The sequence below is a fragment of the Notamacropus eugenii genome, chromosome 1, assembly GCF_028372415.1.
Source record: "Notamacropus eugenii isolate mMacEug1 chromosome 1, mMacEug1.pri_v2, whole genome shotgun sequence".
Lineage (NCBI taxonomy): Eukaryota > Metazoa > Chordata > Mammalia > Diprotodontia > Macropodidae > Notamacropus > Notamacropus eugenii.
In genome coordinates, this window is record NC_092872.1 from 131,804,401 (window position 1) to 131,814,316 (window position 9,916).

Below are 9,916 nucleotides of genomic sequence, written 5' to 3' on the forward strand. Positions count from 1 at the left end.
TCAGATAATCTGTACAGAAATCTTCCAGCCCTGAGTCCTTTTCAGCTATCATACTCACTTGGTCCCCTTTAGAAATCTAAGATGGTAATGAATTGAGCTCCAGGAATTGACTTCAGCTAACCTACAGGCTGTCTCTACCAGGGAACCTATAGTGATCTCTCTCTTTCTCTCTCTGTCTCTGTCTCTCTGTCTCTGTCTCTGTCTCTCTCTCTCTCTCTGCCCCTCCCTCCTTTCCTCTTTCCTTTTCCTTCTGTCTATTTCTCTCCTCCTCCCTTGCCCACTTCCTCCTTTCTTTCAGTCTTTTTCTATGTGCAAACTGATATGTTAATATATAGATAACATAATACACTGATGAAGGATAGCCTCCATTTTGACCCCAAATCTGTATTTAAAGATTCTCTGCTCTTAGAAAACCAAGATTCATATAATAACAACAGTATTAGTGATAATAATATATTCTTGTATTTTTCATATTACTTTGTAATTTCCAAAGTACTTTTCTCTATATTATGTCATTTGATATTCCCAGCAATTCTATGAAATAGATTCAGGCTTTATGATCTCTATTCAGCAATTTAAAGGATATAGGAAACATAATCTAATCCAATTCCCTCATTTTATAGATGAGGTTCACTCAGAGGGTTGAAAGTAAGTTGCTTAAGGATTCAAATCCAGGTGCTCCAACTCCAAAGTCGCTATTTTTTCCCACTGTGCTGTAAGAAAATAACCATATCTCTCTACCTTTCTCTGTCTTCCTCTGTCTCTCCATATGTGTATATGTAATATCTATGTATCTATCTATATATCTATGTATCTATCTATATATCTATGTATGTATGTATGTATGATCTATCTATCTATCTATCTATCTATCTATCTATCTATCTATCTGTCTATTCAGACTTGTGATTGTCATCTCATGTCTATTATATCATCTTAGAGAGCTATTTGGGGACAGTGAGAGTTTAAAGGCCTTGTGTATGGTTACACAGTACAGGAGCAGGGCTTGTATCCCAAGTTCTTTCAGGCCTTGAGGCCCACTCTCATTCTACTATACCATCCTACCCTCAGCTGACATTTTAAAAATTTGCCAAGGACTTTCAATATTTTATGTCATTTGAACCTCATGGTAACCTCTTGAGGTAGGTACTATAGCTATTTTGTCATCTTCTTCTTACAAATGAGAACATTGAGTCCCAAAGAGGTTATGTAATTACTCTAAACTACACAGCCAATTACAGTCAAAGCCAGTATTTAGGACCCAGGATTCTTGACTCCTAGATGCAGCTTAGTTGCATTTGCTTTTCATTAACATAGGAAATATGATATGCATATAATATAATGGTAGCTAATTTTATAAGACTCAATCTACAAAATATATCAGAGTCAAGTCAGTTGGAGTGAAGAAAATTTGTTGGTGTGATTTAACTTGGGAGCCATTGTTAATATTATATTGCTTATTACAGCCTGTACAAGTTTCTGGGAAGTTATTACTTCCTGACAGGAGCCCAGATGTTTTCCTTGGTTCTTTAATGTTCTGTGTTACTGCTCTGTTTGGGGCTCATGAGATCATCGCTCAAAATTTAAAATTATTTTACAACTATAAACATTGCCAGCATGCCTGGAGACCTCATTGCCTTGGGGATGATGAGGGTGGGGAGGCCTTATATAAGAAGTCACTTAAAAAATAAATGAGATGAGGAGGTCAAAATAGTAGGTCCATGTGAGGAAATGGGGTGGGGAAAATGGGCTTTTGGATAGAGCTTGCAGAAAGAAGTGATTTCTCAGAGAGTTCCTACTCTCACTAGCTGGATTGGATGGACCACTGACTCACATATTTTGTAGGTGTGTGTGTGTGTGTGTGTGTGTGTGAGGGGATAGGGATGTGGGCTATGATGTGTAGGTATATGTGTGGATGTAAGTTGTACATGACTGTCTGTTTTTTGAGAATATTAGTGTATAATAAGATTTTTATGTATGTTGAGTGGTCCCATGTAGCCATTGGAAAGAGTAGTCATGAGATCTGCATCCCAGTCCCAATTTTTCTACTCACTAGCTGTGTGACTTTGAGAAAGCCACTTTTTTCAGGAACTGAGTTTCAGAAGTTTGAGGAAGGGGGTTCTTTGATTAATTTCTGAACCCTATGTTTTTAGTAGACACTGGCATTTACTCTCGACGCTCACTCTATTTTAGGTGCTGTGGGGATGCAGCAGTAAAAGGCAGTGCTAGCTTTGACAGGTGGGGACAGTAGAGTAGCAACAGCCAGCCACTCAGGATAACATGGGATTAAATGCTGAATTGTATGGGAAGCCTCCTGGTACAGAGTAAAGCAGAGGTCTCCAGTGTACTGTCTACGAGTCAGATGCTGCCCACAAACCTCCCAAGTGCGGCCCAAACCAGATTAAAATAGAGTTCCTGCTTGATTGTAATGTATTGATGCATTAATTATATACAATATGTCATATTATATACATTGTATATGTATGTATATGTAATAAATAATATATTATATAATAAATTATTTCACATCTCTGAATCTCAGTTTCCTCATCTGTAATATGAGGGAGTTATAATAAATAAGGAATTCTTTAACATGTTCTTTTCATGGCCCTCTTTGGGAGTCTAGTGAAACCTATGAACCCCTTCTCAGTACAACATGTTTAAGTAAATAAAATATATATGTATGATTACAAAAAAACTCAATTATATTGAAATTCAATTACTAAGATAATAAAAATATTTTTTAAATGTTCACAAACCACTAGACTACATGGTTTCTAAGGTCCCTACCAATTCCAAACATGGGCATCACCTTTCAAATGAAAGAGTCATTTGTTTAGATGAGAGGATGTCTGGGGCCCCTTTTAGCTTTACCACGCTGTGATACTAATAGGACAATAGCTGATATGTCTTAGTTGCTGGAGGAACACTGTGATATAGCTTCTGCTGTTATCTCAAAGGTATTTAGTCACTGATGCAGGATTGAAACTCAGGTTTTCCTAAGTCCCAAGTCAAAACCCTGTATCTGTGCTGCCTTGGTAATTAGATACCTTCAGCCAAGTCCCTTCAGTAGTCTCATACATCTTTTTAATACTCTAAAATGTGAATTATTCTTATCATTAGACAGTAAGCTAACATCCAACACTGATCCAAATAGACCTAGTGTCACATTTAAAGTTCTTCCGTGAAGTGGGAACCTTTTAACTTATCGGATCAAATGGGAGAGATCATGGAATCCAAAGAGTATTCCAACCTCCAAAGGACTCTTCCTTGTTATTTGGTTAGTTTCACACTGAACGTGAAATTTTAGCTATTTCCTCGGCCTCAGTGATAGCCTATTAGACATAAGCTGTAACTTATGCTAAAGTTAGTGAATGGAAAATGCTGGTTTATTTGTTTTTTAAGATTTCTTCATTCCATATTTATTTAGCACATGTGGCAATGCTAATTTGGTCCATCCAAGGGTGAATACGAATGTATCTCATCAGACTGCCTCAGACCCTAGCCACTAGAAAGTTCCACTCTCTCCTTAGCCATTACTGCATTTCAGCTGAATTCGAAGCTCTCTCAATATAAGGTAACCATATAGTTCTCTACTCATAACAATAAGAAAAGAAATAAAACCAAATATATTAAGTAACCACTATAAGCATCTCCTTTCTACCCAGAATTCCTTTTGAGGCCCCAAAAACCTGACTGCAAGTAAGCCAAAAATCTAGGAATTTTAAGAAACATTTTTGGAATGCTCTGATTCCAAACTTTTTTGTTTATAGTCAGTCCAGAAACCTAAGGAAAGGCAGTTCAAGTGTTCAGATTGAAGCTGTCAAGGGCAGCTGGGGCCCTCCACTGGCAATTTGCAGTAGATGCCAATTCCTCCTCTGTCTGAGTGATTCTGTCTCTTCCCACCACTGTCTACCCTGGCTTCCCTACTCTGCTCTTACCTTTCACTGTTGCATCCACACACATCTACTTTCCTCTGAATCTGCTCTTGACTAGGGGGCACAGATTGGCTATTAGAGTCTTATTGCAGAAATGCAGCTACAGGGATAGAAGCAGGCTGTTCCTCGCTGTCAAGGGCCATTTTGTTTCCTTCTCTTTTTTCTTGAAAAGTCCTGCTGCGCCCGTCTCAGTTTTTCACACCTTACATTAGGCATATTTCCCTTTTGGTCCTTGCCCCCAACTTCCTTCTCCTATGTGCTTGGTCATAGGTTTATATCCAGTCGCACCCCAGCAAGAAGGGAGAGATGGCAGAACAGAAGTATTAAGATAGGCAAAGTGTCTAGGACTAAAAAGATAACTCAGCAATGCCTTGCTTTAGCCAGACCACATCTGTGGGATCATGTTCACTTCTGGGCACTACATTTTGGAAAGGATCCTGATAAAGTGGCAATTATCTAGAGGAGAGCAGCCAGGAGGGTGAAGGGCCTCAAATTCAAGTTATAAGAGGATTCAGTGAAGTAACTAGAAATGATCAGCCTCAAGAAAAAACAAAAATAAAAAAGATATGGTTAGTGGAATAGGATAGCTGTTTGCAGTATTTGAAGGACTATCATGTAAAAGAGAAATTCATTTTGCTGTGCTTGGCCCAAGGGGACAGAAAGCACTAGAGATGGAAATAATACAAAGGAAAACTTAAACTTGATGTAAGAAAAACTTTCTAACTACCCCAAAGTGAAATGGATTATCTCAGAAGACAGACAGGCAATTCCCCCCTTGGTAGATGTATTTAAGCAAATTCTGGGTGAGCACTTGTCAGGCAGTGGAGGGGAGTCTTGGTCAGTTTAGAGCAGGGGTGGGGAAACTGTGGCCTCCAGCCCACATGTGGCCCTCTAGGTCCTCAAGTATGGCCATTTGACTGAAAGAGAGAGTCCAATGTGGTCTTCAGGCCTCAGACTCCCCATCCCTGGTTTAGGGTTAAACTAGATGGCCTATGAGGGCCTTTCAAATTTTTAAGATTCTATGAGTCTGTGAATCCACTGAGGAAAAGAGAATAAAGAAGGAAAACCAGTGAGATAAGAGCTAATCTTTCTGAGAAGGCCAGAAGAGGTAATGGAGGCAGAGGAGTGGTCACAGAGGGAGCAGGAGAGCCAGGATGGTATATATATCACAGAAGAGAGAACAAAGTACCTGGCCCAGCATCAGGAAGACTCTTCTTCCTGAGTTCAAAGGTGACCTCAGACAGTTACTATCTGTATGGCCCTGACCAAGGCACTTGACCCTGTTTACCTCAGTTTCCTCATCTGGAAAGTGAACTGGAGAAGGAAATGGCAGACTCCTCCAGTATCTTTGCCAAGAAAATCCCAAACAGTGTCTGACAAAACTGAAAATGACTGAAAAATAACAAATTGCTTTGTAAACCTGAAAGTAACAAGAATATATCTCTGATGAATCCCCATCACCTCCAAGATCAAACATAAAATCCTCTGGTTTTCAAAGTCCTTCATAACCTTTCCCCACTCCATTTGAATCTTCATATACCTTATGCTCTTTCCTGCCCACTGTGGAGCTTATAGATTGACTATAGATCCCTGCCCTCCCAGGAGAGTGAATGTAAATACAAAATAGTGACTGTTTCTCTTTTGACCAGGAATCTTGAGTTTGGAATTCCCAGTTTGGATATTTTTTTCTTTTTTTGATTAAAGGGGCCTTCTCTTGAATAACTACTTAAAGAAGCCTATTCACTGAATGGGAGTTATCTCACTCAAAGTGAAAAGACCTTAGCCTGAAAGGACCAGGGTCTCCCATTGCATGATGGGTCATCTCCAGTCATCCTGATGAATATCTGGTCACTGGACCTAGATGGCTCAGGAGGAGAAAGTGAGGTTGGTGACCTTGCACAGCCTTCCCTCACTCAAAACAAAGTCAAGTGCAAGTAATGTCTTCTTCTCCCTGATGTCATGGTCCTCTTCAAAGACAAAGGACAAATACAACACAAGCTTCTTCCTGCCCCCAATATATACTCATGATCCCATGACCCTGGCCTCCTTGAAGAAGACACTCATTTTCTGACTATGGGCATTTTCACTTTCCCATACCTGTAATGCTGTCCTTTCTCATCTGCCTTCTGACTTCCCTCAAGTCTGGCCTTTCACCAGAAGCCTTTCCCACTCCTCCTTCATCTCAGTTCATTTTTTCTGAGATTACTCCCAATTGATCCTGTGTATAGCTTGCTTATACACAATTGTTTGCCTGGTATCTCCTCCAAATAGGCTGTGAGCTTCCCTCTGTTGCCCCTCTTTGTTTCCCTAGTGCTTAGCACAGTGCCTGGCCCATAGTAAAGTAAGTGCTTAATAAATAACTTACTGACAGCTGGCATTTAAGTGGTGATCTAAGTTTGGCAAAACTTTTATAAATATTATCAGATTTTATCCTCACCATAACCCTGAGAGGTAGGTGCTATTATTATGCCCCTTTAACAGTATAGAAATGTGAGTTATTATAATATAAAGAGACTAGCTAAAGCTGTAGCCTCAGCCCCAAAATAGAACAAATTAATGTGGAGAAAACTGTTCTCCCAACACATGGAGCATTCTTAAACCCCACCCAACCATCTCAAAAATAGATTTTGTTGGTTACAGAGGAAACTGAGTGAGCTTGTAGATGGCTTAGCTCAATTCATCCCTATACTGGAAAAACTACTCAGTGCATGCCTTAGTGGTGATAATTAGAGGTGTTCTCTTTGTGTACAAACGTTGAATAGCGTAGGGGAAAGAGAAGTGAATCTGAAATCTGAGGACCCAGGTTCAAATTTGTGTCCTTGCAGCTAACTTTATGTGTGACCTTTGGAAAGTGACTTCTTTGCCTTTTCTGTAAAATGAAGAGAATATGCTTGAGGTCATTGGAGGTTCCTTCTTAGCTCTACATGCCTGACTCAATGATCTTTAAGGTTTCTTCCATCCTAAACCTTTTTGATGATGTGCAGCAGGAAGAGGATAAATCTCAAGATGGATTCTTGCCTGACAGCATGGTTTGAAAAGAGAATAGGGAAGTGAGAGCACTGAGTCCCAGAAAGGTAGCAGACACCAGGGAAAATTGCCTTCCTTTGTTATAGAAGAGGGGATGGGTTAGATGGCTGCTCAAGCTCTTCTACTTCTAAATCTCCAACCTATCAACAAGAAGACTGGGCACACCCAAAGCAAACTTTACCGAATTCACAATTTCCCCCCCCCCCCCCCCACTAAGGAATCAGACTACTAAAAAGAAATGGAAGAAGAAGGAAGGGTGGCATACAGAAGGTAGAAAGGATTTTATCTACAAGAGAGGTAGCCTGATATAATGGAAAGTGCAAGTGGAATTATAATTACCTCAAATTTAGAATCAGAGGACTTAGGGTTTGAATTGAGGGCCTTAGTTCATGGTTTATTAGCTCTATGCCCTAGTGCAAGGAATTAACTTCTCTGGGCCTCAGTTACTTCATCTGTACGATAAGGAGGTAGAACTAGATGACCTTTACAATAAAATGATATAGTGGATTGGGTATCAGACTTGGAGTAAGGAAGACCTAGGTTCAGATCCTACCTCAGACATTTGCTAGCTGTGTGACCCTGGGCAAGCCACTTAAACTCTCTATACCTCATTTTCCTCTATACTTCAGTTTCCTCATTTGTAATTTAAGGAGATTAGACACCATAGCCTCTAAAGCTATAGCTTTAGCCTTTCTTGCTCTGAATCTATGATCCTTTACAGGCTTAGGTCCTACCATGGAGGCCCTGAAAATGTGAATTCCAATCTTTCCACTTATGCTATCACCCCTGTCTTTCCCAGCTCCAATCCAACCCTTCCCAGTGGGGAATGAAAGATTGAAACAACTCCTTCAGCTGTCCTGGCATTAACTCTGATAGGTAGGAGTCTATCTCTAAGGTAGAAGGGAAAAAATGAGAATGTTACCTTGATGGAGAAATGTGTCAAGACTTGGTTGTTTTCCATTTTAAATACTTCAGCTTCCTCCTCTTCTGACTCTCAGAAAATCCTTACCATTACCCTATCCATTACTTTGTTTTGTATATTATCCATATCCGTACTTATCCATTACCAGAAGTTGTGTGACTTAGGGTAATTCACCTGTCCTTTCTGGGACTCTCTTTCCTCTGCTATAAAATTAGAAAGTTAAGCTGGAATGATTCTTTAGTTCAGAGGTTCTCAAACTCTCTCAGTTCAGTGAGTGTCTCCCTAAGTGTCTCTAATTTTTTCATGACTCCCCTAGGCCAAAAGAAATGCTTAACAGTTTTGCTTATTAATTAGTTAGGTCTAAGTAGCTTATTAAGTATTTATATCCTAACCACTTACTAGCTGAAAAAATATGCCAAAATTGTAAGAACAAGATAATATTTTTGTTTCATTCTTAGATAACTAGAACTACCTTTTAGTGGGATGTGTATGCCTTTTGGTACTACACAGCTCCCCAAACTTTAAAATCAGAGGTGTGATTTCTCCACTCTCTCATATCCTGTTCCAAGTTGATAGGAACAGGTAGGTGGCACAGTGAATTTGGAATCAGGAAGACCTGAGTTCAAATCTAGCTTCAGACACTAGTTGTGTGATCCTGGACAAGCCACCTAACCTCTATGTACCTCAATTTTCTCATCTGTTAAAAGGATATAATAACTGGGCTTACTGCCCAGGGTTGTTATGAGGATAAAATGAGATAATATTTGTAAAGCACTTCACACACTACCTTGAAAATAGTAGGTGTTTAAAAATGCTTGTTAAAATCTAAAAAAATATTATAAAAATTTTTTTTTGTGCATAGTACTTGCTTTTTATCACAACAACCACCAAAAGCCAAGCTTCACAAAGATAAGACAATCACAAACAAGATAGTTCAAGTTACTGGTATAATCCAAAGTACAATTAAACAAAAATATATCTCAAACATTGGAGAATGTCATGGACAGGAAGATAACATGATCTAAAATAGAAGCTGAATTCATCACTTTGAGCTAGTTGTTTGGGAAAATGTAGAGTGTCATCACCATGTTTCCCTCAAAAGTGATCCCTGGGCACAGTTTGGGAACCTTGGCCTTAAGAGGGACTCTTCTTATTCAAATCTTTGATCATAATCATCCTAGGCCAGGGAAGGGGAGCCTGTAGTATTTCTTTTGGCCTAGGGGAGTCATGAAAAAATTAGAGACACTTAGGAAGACACTCACTGAACTGAGAAAGTTTGCAAACCTCTGAACTAAAGAATTGCTTTCGCTTAACTTTCTAATTTTATAGCAGAAGAAATAAAGGTCCAGAAAGGCTAAGTGAATTACCCTAGATCACACAGCTTATGGTAAGGGATAAGTATGGAATCCAAACTTTACAGAGCAAATCCCCTTAATAAAAGAATTTGTTCTGTAAAACTTGGACTTGGTCAAAGGACAGCACTTGAGGACCCTAGAGGGTCACATGTGGCCTCAAGGTCACAGATTCCCCACTCCTGTCCTAGGCTTTCTCAATCATCCTAGGCCAATCTGGACAGGTTAGATAGGAGGTAGAAAGGTCTCCAACTAGCCTGGAACTCAGATCATAGTGCTATGGATGTGTTAATTTCAACTAGGATTGGTGTTCTCCTTGTTTATGTTTGCACTGTTGTCATCACAAATTTCAGCTTGGGATCTGGAGACTGGTAATTCAGCTTGTGAGAAGGAAAAACGGAGATTTGGGGACACTATTTGGAAAGGAAGCAATTTCCACTTTTTCTTGCTCTTCTACTTCTAGTCAGTAGGGGCAGCTAGGTGATGCAGTGGATGAAGCACCAGTGCAGGAGTCAGGAGGACCTGAGTTCAAATCTCACCTCAGACACTTGACACTCATTAGCTGTGTGACCTTGGGTAAGTCACTTAACCCCAATTGCCTCATCCTGGGTCATCTCTAGTCATCCTGATGAATATCTGGACACTGGATTCAGATGGCTCTGGAGGAGAAGTGAGAC

At 39.8% G+C, this 9,916-nt stretch overlaps 1 protein-coding gene across 4 annotated transcripts in view; it reads left to right on the plus strand.

The window, feature by feature from the left end:
* CORO2B (coronin 2B) overlaps positions 1–9,916 on the plus strand; it is a 223,014-nt gene that overhangs the window by 70,150 nt on the left and 142,948 nt on the right. The gene's annotated exons all lie outside the window — the stretch shown is intronic.